Source organism: Schistocerca cancellata, chromosome 5 (assembly GCF_023864275.1).
Source record: "Schistocerca cancellata isolate TAMUIC-IGC-003103 chromosome 5, iqSchCanc2.1, whole genome shotgun sequence".
NCBI lineage: Eukaryota > Metazoa > Arthropoda > Insecta > Orthoptera > Acrididae > Schistocerca > Schistocerca cancellata.
The window spans coordinates 408,165,869-408,181,227 of NC_064630.1; positions in this window are offsets into that span (position 1 = coordinate 408,165,869).

The following is a 15,359-nucleotide window of genomic DNA, read 5'->3' on the forward strand; positions in this document are numbered from 1 at the left end:
AGTTATTAAGTATTACCTTAAACGATGCACTGCTGCACGTAACAGGCTACCTGCACTTTTAGCAGCTCAAAAGCTCATACATAAACAAAAATCTGCTGCTTTGAAGGTAGTGGCTCAGACCGACTGACAATATACAACATACAGACCCTAACAGACAGAGGCCAAATGATTTCTATAGCATCACGTGACTTGCATTGTTCGTGACGTAAAGAAATACTTAGAGACCCAATATTGAGGACGTTCTACATTGGTGACCGAGAAAAAGTAGGTCTGTAAATGATATAACGATGACTGTAGCTGAATCTGAATTTGGGAACATTAGCCAGTAGTTCTGAACCAATTCTAATCCTCAAAACACGCGATGCTGCGATAACAGATAATAAACTCACAAATTCACTAAAGCTCTGTTGACACCAAAGCATAATAGAAGTAATTTCAAATTACTAAATTATGCAGTCATATTATTATTATTATTGTTGTTGTTGTTATTTAATGTCCGTAATTATTATTCACTTAATACAATTTACGTTATTTGACAATGTTGCTGCAGCCTTACACAATATAAACAAAAACGAAATAAAGTAAATTGCAGAGAAGACCACTAAGACTGCAACTCATTGTTCTTGCCTTCAGTTGTGCGCACATAAAAAAATTAATTTCAAATATTACTTAAGTATTGCAGTTTTCTCATATTATGTATTCATGAGTCATAACTTACTCGAAATTTTCTACCTTAACGGTAAGAAGAATCAAAGAAAATACTAGTTAATCATTCCACTGTTCACTGTCCTGGATGATTCTAGCCGGCACAAATGAGTCACTTCAAGCAAACATGAAATGTGTTCGGCAGTCTGTGACGTTAATTTCATCTTGTTTTTGATTCACAGCTCACATGCACTCCGCATCTTTTACCTGATTAGTGTACGAACTCCCCAACTGACCAAAAGCTGTCCTCACGGCTAACACACGAATTCTGCAGCCAGCAACAGACCTATGGTATTCTCTTGGCCACTCGCAACAACACGTCAGCAAGCCATATTGTTGGAGTGTAGGTAAATTATTATCTTAAATGCCTTAACTGACAGAAGTAAGACGAAAAACTGTTTAAAGGAAAGGAAGTATATAATAACTAGCTTCAACTGCGGGTAATTTTCTTCTGAATATTTGTAAGCCAACTGTAACATGTAAGCTTGGTATGAAACACAGTTCAACAAGTGCAATACGTTCATTTCACCATTTTGCCACTGCACAATTTTGTACTCGGTGGATCCTTGTCTTTCTTTAGACTTCTTGTCAGTTCTTTGTACGAAACCAGAGCCCACATAATTCAGACAAATGCAACAGTCTGTACTCTTCTCAGGTTACTCGCAAAAATGTGTTAGAGTGAGTCGATTTAGACAACGAATTAAAATGAGAATGAATACTTTCACACCATTTGTCATTCTCCAAAGCGCAGAGGACTCGTCTGTCTAGTTATGCACGACCACTACACCACTAGACAGTCATTTAACAACATGTGTGAATCACTTAGTCAATCTAAACATTATTAAAAGCTGTTGATTTGTATGATGAACTAAATTCACTGTCTTCTTGAAACATATACGATGAATTACTGCTGTCAAGTTTTTGATATTAAAAATTAAGTTCAAAATATTTCGGCAGGATTTTCCAGTAAGTCTTAAAAAGTCAGTTGTCAGACAGCATAAAATTCTACATATCCATCTACACCTACATGGATACTCTGCAAATCACATTTAAGTGTCTGGCAGAGGATTCATCGAACAACTTCACAATTCTCTATTATTTCAATCTCGTATAGCGCGCGGAAAGAACGAACACCTATATCTTTCCGTACGAGCTCTGACTTCCCTTATTTTATAGTGGTGATCGTTCCTCCCTATGTAGGTCGGTGTCAACAAAATATTTTCGCATTCGGAGGAGAAAGTTGGTGATTGGAATTTCGTGATAAGATTCCGTCGCAACGAAAAAGGCCTTTCTTTTAACGATTTCCAGCCCAAATCCTGTATCACTTCAGTGACACTCTCTCCCGTGTTTCGCGGTAATACAAAACGTACTCCCCTTCTTTGAACTTTTTTGATGTACTCCATCAGTCCTATCTGGTAAGGATCCCACACCTCGTAGCAGAATTCTAAAAGAGGACGGTCAAGCGTAGTGTTGGCAGTCTGCTTAGTAGATCTGTTACATTTTCTAAGTGTCCTGCCAATAAGACGCAGTCTTTGGTTAGCCTTCCCCACAACATTTTCCATGTGTTCCTTCCAATTTAAGTTGTTCGTAATTGTAATTCCTAGGTATTAAGTTGAATTTACGGCCTTTATATTAGACTGATTTATCGTGTAACCGAAGTTTAACGGATTCCTTTTAGCACTCATGTGGATGTCCTCACACTTTTCGTTATTTATGGCCAATTACCACTTTTCGCACCATTATGGTATCTTTTCTAAATCTTTTGCAATTTGTTTTGATCTTCTGATGACTTTATTAGTCGATAAACGACAGCGTCATCTGCAATCAACCTAAGACGGCTGCTCAGATTGCCTCCCAAATCGTCTATATAGATAAAGAACAGCAAAGGGCCTATAATACTACCTTGGGGAACGCCAGAAATCACTTCTGTTTTACTCAAAGACTTTCCTTCAGTTACTACACACTGCGACGTTCTGACAGGAAGTCACAAATCCAGTCACATAACTGAGACGATATTCCATAGGAATGCAATTTCACTACAAGCCGCTTGTATGGTACAACGTGAAAAGCATTCCAGAAACCCAAAAATACGGAATCAATCTGAAATCCCTTGTCGATGGCACTCAACACTTCGTGCGAGTAAAGAGCTAGTTGTGTTTGACAAGAACGACGTTTTCTAATTCCGTGTTGACTGTGTGTCAATAGACTGTTTTTTTTTTCGAGGTAATTAATAATGTTTGTAGACAATATGTTCCAAAATCCTGCTGCATATCGACGTTAATGATAAGGGCCTGTAATTTAGTGGATTACTCCTACTACCTTTCTTGAATATTGCTGTGACCTGTGCAACTTTTCAGTGTTTGGATACGAATCTTTCGTCGAGCGAACGGTTGTATATGATTGTTAAGTATGGAGCTATTGCACCAGCATACTCTGAAAGGAACCTAACTAGTATACCGTCTGGAGCAGAAGACCTGCTTTTATTAAGTGATTTAAGTTGCTTCACTATTTCGAGGATAGCTGCTTCTACGTTACTCTTGTTAGCAGCTGTTCTTGATTCTAATTCTGGAATATTTACTTCGTCTTCTTTTGTGAAGGAATTTCGGAAGGCGGTGTTTACTAACACTGCTTTGGCAGCACTGTCTTCGATAGTATCTCCATTGCTATCGCGCATACATTGTGTCTTGCCGCTAGCATATTTCACATGCGACCAGAATCTCTTCGGATTTTCTGCCAGGTTTCGAGACAAAGTTTCGTTGTGGAAACTGTTATAAGCATCTAGCATTGAAGTCCGCGCTAAATTTCGAGCTTCTGTAAAAGATCACCAATTTTGGGGATTTTGCGTCTGTTTAAATTTGGCATGTTTGTTTCGTTGTTTCTGCAGCAGTGCTCTGGTCCGTTTTGTGTACCAAGGAGGATCAGCTCCGTCGTTTGTTATTTGGTATAAATCTCTCAATTTCTGCCGATACTATTTCTTTCAATTCAAGCCACATCTGGTCTACACTTACATTGATAATTTGAATGGAGTGGAGATTATCTCTCAGGAAGGTGTTCAGTCAGTTTTTGTCTGCTTTTTTGAATAGGTATATTTTTCGTTTATTTTTGGAGGATTTGGGGATTACAATGTTCAATCTCGCTACGACAACCCTGTGTTCAATAATCCCTGTATCCGTTTTGATGCTCGTTATTAATTCAGAATTATTTTTTTCTAAGAGGTCAAGTGTGTTTCTCGAAATAATTTTCTGAGAATGTGTTTAGCACAATTTCGGATGCTGTTCTATGCGTACCTCCTAAACATGTATTTTCGCCAACATATCGAGGATGAATTAATGTCACCACCAACTATAATTGTATGAGTCGGGTACGTGTTTGAAATCAAATTCAAGTTCTCTTTGAACCTTTCAGCTATTGTATCATCTGAATTGGTAGGTCGGTGAAAGGATTCAATTATTATTTTATTCCGGTTGCCAAAAATGATCTCTGCCCATACTAACTTACAGGAACTATCTACTTCAGTTTCGCGACAAGATAAACTACATCTAACAGCAACAAACACGCCGCCGCCAACTGTGTTAAGGTTCTTCGCAAAAATTTCGGCTGAACTTATCTCCGGCTTTAGCTAGCTTTCAGTGCCTATAACGATTTGAGCATCAGTGCTTTCTATTAGCGCTTGGAGCTCTGGTACATTCCCAACACGGCTACGACAATTTACAACTGTTGTACCGATGGTTCCTGTATCTACGTCTTTCCTGTGTTTGGCCTGCACCGTTTGTAACTGCAACCTTCTTGTGTTTCCCCGAGACCTTCTAACCTAAAAAGCTTCCCAGACCGCTCCACACAGCCCTTGCTACCCGTGTAGCCGCCTCCTGCGTGTAGTGGACTCCTGACCTATTCAGCGGAACCCGAAACCCAACCACCCTATGGCAAATTATAAAATAAATGTCACAGATACTTTAGGGCAATATTTTATTTGTTACTGTTTATTAATATAAACATTTACGAAAGAAAGGATGTTCATGTTTAACAAAATCCGCACTTAATGGTATATCATATGGTAATCCTTTGAATTCAGTGTTCATTAAGTGAAACCAGTTTGAGCAATGATCACATCCATTGTTTTCCAGATTATCACCCTCGACATCACTGAAAACTTCATCACACTCTTTACACTTTATTAGTGCAAGTTTTTCTACATTGCGGCCTGTATTTGTCTTTTAGGCCTACTTCTCCTCCCCCCCCCCCCCCCCTACTCTGTCTGCTTGCTTTTCTTTTCCTTTCCTCTCTTCTTCTGAGAATGATTTTTTCTTTTACTTATTTTGCCTTTTCTTCATGTGAATACCACTCTCACCATGTGGTAGACGAGATTGCTTTAGGAAGTGATTTTTTTAAAGATTTTCTTCGTCTGATTTCTTACTTTTAGCTTTAGATATAGGAGCTGCATAATACATATGATTACCAAAAAGCAAAAAGAAGTTTCTTTCTGTTTGTAGAAGCTATAGTGTCATCTACAGATTCGCCAGGCGACGGTTCTGTTGGATCTGGCGGGAATCGGGAAGAATATGATAGTGTATGGTACGGTAATGATGAGGTACTACTGTTTCAAGAGATAGTTTTGTTGCCTCGGAGGTATACTTGGAGTAAAATGAACCTGAGTCTAGATGCTTAGCTGCGCAGCTGTGGGTCTGGACTCAGACATGAAAGGTGAGATTTCATTAGATTCGTATATTCAAAGAAAATGTTGCTTTTCATCCACCCATTTTCAGATCTTCCCAAATATTAAGCCTCAGGTATACTGCTCACCACTTCCTTAGGTGGTCGAATGTATGGAAATACAACCATAGGTGGAACAATCTCCCCACCACCTGCGAACACCAAAAGCACTGTGAACGTTTCTTTTTCATTACCGCACTGAGTAACCTTGACATTTCGTCAAGCTTTAGGAGCAATCGCTTTTCCTGTCTTTGGACGTATACTAAAGCTAGTTTCATTCCCACGCAGAATCCTTCCAGGATCCTCTAATATATCTGATACTTTAATTCTTTTAGATACAGTGTTAGTTTTTTAAACCACTTCCTAATAGATTCCTCAGTAACGACTGCAAGTTTCTTCGAGATTCCTTCTGTAGTGCGGTAACTCAAGATACGGTGTCTTCCTAAGAAAGACAAGTACAACTTATTCCTCAGTCAGCTGTCTCTGAACGGAGTATTCCTTCCACCATCCAAACTTATGCTTCGAACTGTATTCAAGAGGTGGTCTTTCTTTTGTCCAAAACCACACTTAGACATATTTATTAACCACTTAACAGCCTTAAGCTCTTCACCTTACGTTAGAACTGCGGAGGTCCCATTTTTCTTGGTACACGGTTTTTTAGTCTACCTTGGAGTGTTCCCCATGGCACAATAAACTTAAGATTGGCTTGGAGAGCTTTTGCGACAGCATTCTCAGGATACCAATGAATAGGCCTTCTACCACCTGGCATCTTCAGTTCCAATCCATAGATTACCTGATAAATAAACAGGCCATTCCAATCATTCGCGCTCTATACTCTACATAGAACCAGTGACATGTTAATCAGATAGTTGGTTACTGAACACTGGCACATATTATCCATAAGATAAGCCATATCTTTTTTGTATGGCTCGCTACTGGGTATAGCAGCAGTTACAGAAATATACTGGGTATACTGATATGACTTTTTGTAAAAGTAGGCTTAATGCCGAGTGTGGTATTCAAACCGAGCAATCAGCCTTCACGGCTCAATACTGGTTTTTGTTCCTAAACTTATTCCACTTGTTATCCATCCTAAGAAAACTTAAGAATGTAGTATGGATAGCAGTCTTTAATCTTTGTACAATGCGTAAAACGATGGTGGCTGGTATGAGTGTAATCTAAAGTCAGAGTATAGCTGTCTCTTAAAACCAACTTGAAGTTAGTGCAAAATCAGTCATGCACTTAGTTCAACAGGTGACTCTGACTAGCAAGCACTCCAGAGTGCAGCACTGACTTACTTTCCTAGAGGTAGGACGGCTGAGTACTGGAACAACGCTGATAGCGGGAAGAACTAAGAAATTTGTTTGTTATATCAGTATTTGTGAGAAAATGGCTGACTATTAGTAATGGCTCAATTTAGGTGCACCTCCCCTACGCGGTCACCTTCCTGAGGGCCAAATTGCGGAATTTGTTTAGGTGGATTAATGGACCCTTTCTCGACATTTTCCGACTTTCGGAGTTCCTTTACGCTCTCTATTTCATCTGCTCCGTTTAATTACTTTGCTGTGAGTAAAACTGAATGACAAATTTTTCATATGCAGTTTATTCAAGAAATATTATCAGACTTTGAGAATTAACATAATAATATCCTTTTCCTATGAGAATCAAGCTGTGACTGAAGGAAACTGTTCAGAAATTCCAACTGGTAACATTTTCGTTTTAGTTGGCCTGTCTTTCAACATATTTGGCCGTATCCTGATCTTGGTTTTCTATTAATCATCTGTTCTCTACATGCCAATCACAACAAATATGTTAGAAAACCCGTTTATTTATTATTATCCGTCTCCGCACCTATAATATTTCCTCTCTTCCGGGATAGCTTAGCTTGATATCGTACTAACTTCCCCTCATTTTGTTAATAATTTACCAGATATTTCTACCCGTGAGTACTGCTTCTAGTGCTTATTCATATCGTACTTTATCTGTCCTCTTAACTCTTGATATTATGTAGGCCCAAATTTCAAGTGAATTCACTTTCTTCTTCGCTGATTTTGAACTTTTCAATCCTTACAAGCAGATGCACACTTACAAGAACTTCTGCAGTTCCCTTTTAGTTTTTTACACTAATGGACTTCTTTGGTCGAAGAGAAGCTTTTTAAACTGCGTGGATTTATTACCGATGTACACGTCCAGATAGCCGACAGTGCTAAAGCCTCACCCGCGGGGCACGGGGAAGCGAGGCGTATTAACGACGAGGCCTGGTGGGCCGACCAGCCTGGATGTGGTTTCTAGGCGGTTTCCCACATCCAACTAGGTGAATACCGGGCTGGTACCCACGTCCCGGCTCAGATACACACTCCCGGATCAGATACACACTATGCAAACATTTCGTAAACGTTCTCTCACTTGAACTCAGATTTACTCTAGACACAGACAGACGGGATACACAGATTCCAACCTGGGGGAGGGGTGGCATCAGGAAATCCATTCGTTCATCAAGTAACTCTAACATTGCTTCAACCTATGTAGCAACGCCGACCCCGCAGAGAAAAGGGAGAAGGCAAAAAAGAAGAAGAGAAAGAAGAAGAAGAATCTATTCTTGATACCTTTCTTGCTGTAGCTGGTTCTCCATACGGGGAAGTGGGATTTCCACACTGCCTCCCTAGCAGCGTTGCTTGGAGAAGTGGTGTATGAATCATTGGGGTCCTTTGAACCCCAGTGGTGTATTGAAAAATCTCAATTTGCGAAGTGTGAACGACTATGAGAACCAAATACGAAACGAACGTCTTGCATTAGCCACGTTGTAAATGACCACGGTGTTATACCAGAGGAGTGGAACCTGGTGCCGACACGAAGTTCTTTTCCAGAGACGTCAAAAGCTACCTCCGACGTTAAAGCACCGGTCCACAGGCCAACCTTCCGTGTTTCGCGGATTCACTTCACATGGCGCTGCAGTGAGAAGTGCAGTTTAATCCAGGACAATGGCCAATAACCTAGCGATAAGCAAATGTACGTCGTTCCGTACGCGCCTTTGCCGCAAATTCTGTTGATGAGATTTTCTTTTAGTACCGGCATTCTATGTAGCTACCTTATGGTCGTGCAACACTAAATCAGCATACTTAGAAAATTCCGCCACGACGTACATTGACTCATTCCTGACACAACTTCAAGGCTAAGGTACACTTTTAAGTAGCTCCACGACTCACAGTAGATCCGTCAGAGAGTTTTAGTATTTTACTGTAGAGAGATGTCACTGCCGTTACCTTAAGACAGCTAGACATCGTCTTGTGGTTACCTTTTGAATATGAAACGTTGGTAAAGATTTATACTTCAGAATTTTCCGACTGTATGCTGTCTCGTCACTACCACAACATCGTCTGATAATTGATATAGTTTCACCATACATCGTTAATTTTGTGAATATCTGCAGGTTCGCCTCATTTGAAGAAGAATATGATAAAGAAAGGAAAATTCTTTTCTACAGTCAAAAATAACTTAACAAGATCACGCAAATAAACAGTAAATACATAAATAACGTGATCATAACAAAAAGACAGCCAACATTTACACTCAAAGATGCCAATGAACCACGTCACACCAGCTAAGGCGTGCCATATGCAGACATATAGCTAGACTAACATAGATGTAAGGAACAATATTACATGTATTATACCATTATCACAGATACACTTGATAACGACAAAACGCCGAAACTACCCCTCGTGTAACTTCTATCACTACGTGTAAGTAAATAAACAGCGCAGCAAAAAACTAGTACGTAAAAGAAAATTGGCTTTTTCTACAGTTACTTTCAGAAATCGTCGTAAAATTCAGTTACTAATTTTCTCTGTCAATCAGACAAACAAAGATGCTTTTCAAACAGACACTCAATCAAATAGTTAAACTGTTGTTTCTACGCTAGCAATTATACTACAAATAAACATTTTCCAGTATTAATTTAGGAAAGGGTACTGTGTACATTTCGTCAACGCATAGTGTTCTCTTCCGTAATAAAAACTCTAATAAGAGAATTTTGCATTGCTTCGATATACTAACCTCCTCGTACAAGAAAAAGCACATATTTTTGGAATAATCTCTTCAGGCAGTTGCTACTTCCATTTTTACTACGTGGAGACTTCAACGCATATCATCATTCAATGGGGTGTAATATTTTCTCGAATGTCGATGACTGGAAAGTGAATCTGATACGCTGGGCTCAAGACACTTTCTAACTGAAATTAAATTAAGTATTTACACGGAAAAATTAGTAGTACAGCAACACAGAAACGAAACCAAAAATGGTCTGAATATACGTCAGCTGGGAAAAAAATTATTCCACCGATTAGACGAAAGTCATACTGTTTCAGAAAAACGTTATTCGTACTAGAGGTAGTAAATAATGCTGCAACATATTCAATTCCACATAATATGGAAAACATAAAAATTAAGCATCTCTCGACGATGTGGGCGGATCACGTATGTTCTAGGGCTGTAGCTCGATGACGTATAGCATTGACTGAGTACAGGAAGCATTAGACATCAGGTAATTACCGGAAACACAAACGCATTAGTTACGAAGTTAAGAGAGTTTTTAAAAAAGTGAAGAAGACCTACTGGATAAGTTACTGTTTTTTGCTTACTAACGGACCAATAAACTCAGACTCCTTAAAGAATCGAACACTCATGTATAAGACAGCTTCAAACTTATTCCTTTACAAAGAAATTAATAAGGTAAATATTTGATTTTTGCAAGTGAGCGACAAAAAATACTGAAAATATTTGAAATTGCGCCTAAAATTTGTTAGAACGCTAAGTGGTCTCACTATCGAACGCTGGAACAGTATAGTCTGGATAATTTGCGATCTGTTTTATCCGAGGCCAGTTTTTAATGCGTCTCAACGTTTATGATATCGTACAACGATATAATTTTGCAAGTACATTCAGTGGTTTATGTGGATACCGTCTGCAACATGTGTTGCGAACAGAGTCAGCAGAAAAGAAGTAATAATATTTTAAAAAACATGCGTGATACGGAAATTTTTACTGCATAAACAGCGAAAATGTAGTAAGCGATACACTATTATCCTTTCGCCATTTTGTATGTGTGGGGGGGGGGGGGGGGGGGGAGGTTGGAGGAGGGTGTCTGCGAGAAATATTTCCATAAAGATTTGAAGCTATGGGTAAAGGGGTAAAGTTTGTTGGAACTCCCTAAGTTCTCTCATTCTCAAATAATGTATGAATAAAGTCTGGGTAATAGCGCGCTATAAGTTACGTTGCCTCAAGATATAAACACAAGTTCTGTATTAGTATAATAAACCTTTAACGTGAGATTATATTTCTTATTGATCAGATTATGACAGCATTTTATGTATTTAAATTCGGTCAATAATTATAATAAATATTGAAAATAAATTTTTTCTGGCCCTGGAATCCGTTTGGCAGGTAACATGCATTTGCATTCGGGTGACATGAATTGGGTTAGCAGTTTAATACAGGGTTGTAAGAAAAGCTTGTAAGGGTGTAGCACGGTAGGTTGTGCTGAGATACAATTTTTAGGAAAAGTATTCCGTACGTTGCGCCGTTTTCGAGTTAATTAGCGTGGACAGTGGCGGATTTACATATAGGCCCACTAGGCACGGGCCTAGGGGCGGCACCTTAAGGGAGGCGTCATTTTTTGCTCTGTATTCATTTTAACCTTTTACATTTTAAAATAACTGCGCTTACAAACGACAAAAATTTTTAATATTGTTAAACAACTCGCTAGTTTAAATAAACCTAAGAACGAAATTCGACAATACAAACTTGGAAATATACATGTTTACTTGGTGACTCAATGGAAATTTAACAGTGGGTTTCTGTCTGGTGTCATCTTCATGATTGTTCAAGATATTTTGAAGTAAGCTGTCAGGTCGGCAATATACAATAAAATGTTTGAAACATTATTATTCCGAGAATGTTATCGGCTTCTACTTAACCCTACCATATTTTCTGGACTCCTGAAAAGCTGTGATGAACTAATCAGTAGTTTCTTAAATACTTTAACATGTGTGGGCCTCAGTATGTAAAAACTGGCTCTACTTAAATATCTTGTAGAAATTATGGGGAAGTATCAAGTCTACCGTCCATTACTGTAATTAATGTGAAAGCTCCGCGGTCTTCAGTATCTGAGCTTTGATTTAATGACACCCATTTAACAAAAACTGTTGCTACTGGGAATGTTTTTCATTTTTAAACACATGTTCATAAGAAGAGAATATAAGCAGAATATATAAAAATGTGTGAAATACACTTCACAACAGTTTAAAAATTTTATTTATTGTTTTACTTCGTTACTTTTTTTGGCGAAAAAAGAAGACGACACCAACTTTCGTTTGTCTCATTTATTGTGCTACAGCCTGCACGATATCAAAGTTTCCACTCCGTGCAATCGAACAGTATGTGGTTTGCAAATTTTATATTAAACTTCTTAACTAAGCTTATTTTCTTCGAGGAAAGGTTATTTTTATTTTATGTTGGAACAAAAGGTGAATTTGCGGGTTGACGTAACAGCAGTGTTCATACAAATGACAACACACCACTTCAACTGCCAGAAAGACTACTTAAACTTTGTAGTCTGTCTTCTCTGCCCACAGAAACCGCTAAAATGTTATAAGAATAAATGGTAAAAGAGTCGATCCAGCACACTTCACTGCAAGAAACTGCAAAAATTACTTGCTTTTTAAATTAGAAAGACAGTGTCAAGAATATTCAGAACATATTTGCGTCCCAGCTAAAATTCCGGCGACGCGGGAAACAGAAGCCAAAAAAGAGACTGTCACGGTTTACAAGGCGAATTCCAGCCGGCAGGTGTGCTTCTACTGTTCACTGACAACAGAGAAACAGCCGACAATGAAATTAAATTATGCTGCATTGTCGTTCTTTCATAGCACAGTTATGTCGAGTGATCTCTAAGTTGGTCAGTTCATTGCTCCGTGTTTAAAGGAAAAATCTTTGTGCTCGTGTGCCGTGTTTAAAGTAAAAAGCTTTGTGCTCATGTACAGTGTAGTACGATTGGAACTGGATACAGTCTTTCTTTCTTTCCTTTCGCAAATTATTTCTTTTGTTTTGACTGTTGGTTGACAATTTTGAAAGTGCCTTAACATGAATAACAGTGAACAAAGCAATCGTGCAAAATTAAGTGTGGTTGCATTTCGGAAATTATCGAAGGAAAGGCGAAAACGACAAGCCAGTGTTGTAAAAACGCTCGGCAAAAAATGTTGCTGGTTCGACTTCGGGTTCAAGTAGTTCGGATGATATTTCCAGCACTGCAGCTGTTGTAAAAGACGAAACGAAAGTTACAAATGAAGAAAAGCAATTTGTTCCTGATCTCGAGTTTCACAAAAAACTAAGCGTTGAGTCAGACATCGTTAGTAATGAACCTGCAGAATGGTGTGTCAATGAATCAACAAGTGACCTTCTCTTACAACGTGGCGTTAATCAAAATTGTAACAGTGATTTTTCTAATTCAAGAAGACCAATAGGCGATAAAACCAGGTATTTGAAAAAATGTATTTTACTGTAAACTTTCAAATGGTGAATCAACTTTGCGTGATTTTCTAGTATGCTATTGTAGCACCGGAGTTGGTTTTTGTGCCCCTTGTAAATTGTTCAGAGGTAAGGCTGCGATTGCTACTAATGTTATTCCAGATTGGTAAAATATTTCTTTTATCTCATCATGAGAATTCACTTGAACACAAAAATTCTGAGTTATCACACTTGACAAGAAAAAATTCACTTGGAACAGTGTCTCTTGAACTTTTCTCGCAGAGCACATTGAACGATATGGAAATCCAGGGCAGGGACATACAAGTTATCTTTCTTCAACAATATGTGGTGAAATAATAGAGCTTCTTTCTGAACGAATAAAATGAACTATCATAAGTGAAATAAAACAGGCTAAATATTTCTCTATAATAGTAGATTCTGCTGCGGACATTCCACATATTGATCAATTATCTTTCATATTAAGATATGTGAACAAGAATGGTGAACCCGTTGAACATTTCCGTCTGTTTTTACCAAACCTGAGACACAAGTCCGAAAACTTAGCTGAGGCCGTACTAGAAGTCCTATCTACAAATTCGACTGATATTACTGACTGTAGAGGCCTGTCATATGACAACGCAAGCAATATATCTGGAACCTAAACTGGTTTGCAGGCACGCATTAAAGAACGAAATTCGAAAGCACATTATGTGCCTCGTGCAGCACAGTATTTGAATTTATTCGGCACTAGTGCTGCAAGCTGTTGTTGGGAAGCGTGTCAATTTTTCAGTGTATTGCAAAACCTTTCTAATTTTTCTCTGCTTCTACACAGCGCTAGGATAAAGTTCTTTTTTTCATGAAACCAGGAAGCAAAACGGTAAAAAGTTTATCAAAAACGAGTTGGGCAGCAAGAGAGGAAGCGTGTGTAAGTCTATAAGAAAACTGGCCTCACACATACTGCCAATAATACGTTTGAAAAACCACTTATGTGAAATGAGGCTTCAGCTTTATTGAATCAACTCAGCAGACTAGAAACAGTACTCATGATGACAATTTGAAAGGACACAATGCAGAGGTTTAATAGTGTAAATCCGAAACTGCAAAGTGTAAATATTGATACTAAAATAGTGCATGAATTACATGAATCACTTGTAGGATTTATTGCATCTATTTGTGGCATGTTCGACTATTATGAAAATAAATCGATGGAGATTGTGACTGATATAGACTATGAATGCACCTATAAAAGATCACGAAAACGCAAACTACATGATTACGAAGAAGCGGACTCTGAAGAAGTTTTTCTGAATGGGAGGGAAAAATTTAGAGTCGAAACATTTCTCCCAGTAGTCTACAACTTGTACAGCGAATTAGTGAGGAGGAAGGAAAGCTACAGAATACTGTTGGACTCCTTCACAGTTTTCATTAACCTTAAGAACAGTTCACCTGTAGATATTGCTAAACGTTCAGAAAAACTCCAAGTGTCATATGACACAGATTTAGAGCCTTCCTTCCCTAGTGAATGTGTACATTTCGCGGAACTTTTGAAATCTTCCGGGATTAGTGATATGCCATTCGAAATGAGTAAATTTTTACTAAAAGAGAGGCTACAGTGCGTGTTTCCGAATGTCGACATTACTCATAGAATATTTCTATGTATGGCACTTAACAAATTGTTCATCAGAACGCTTGTTTTCGGCTCTTAAAAGACTGAAAGACGTTCTACTTTGTCTGAGGAGCGATTGAACGCCTTGTCCATTCTTCACTTCGAAGCCGACCTCCTAACTGATAACCGTCTGAACTATGAAGATACGATCAACGAGTTTTCTGCCGCCAAAGTCAGACGCAAACTTTGCTGACTGGTGAGTTTGTTTATTTATTCATATTAGATTTAAAAAGTTAAGATTATAATGCGATTTTTATTACAGTCTGGAGCACATTCACTGGATTTACAAACTACGTATTACCTGTTTATTGTACACTTGCCGATGGCAGAACGCGGAACTAAACCTTGTTTACGTGCAGACGTGACCGAAGGCGCCCGACAATATTAAACAATACCCGAATGACCCAGGCCGATCGTCGCTGTGCAGTCAAGTTCAAATGGTTCAAATGGCTCTGAGCACTATGGGACTTAACTACTGAGGTCATCAGTCCCCTAGAACTTAGAACTACTTAAACCTAACTAACCTAAGGACATCACACACATCCATGCCCGAGGCAGGATTCGAACCTGCGACCGTAGCGGTCCCGCGGTTCCAAACTGACGCGCTTAGAACCGCACGGCGACATCGGCCGGCTGCAGTCAAGTCATACTGATACTGTAGTATATTACAATTGATGCGTACTCTTGTCGTCTGCTGAAATGTATAGTTATAGCGGAAATATACGTTATCGGAGAGTACCCTCAGATGGAAAGA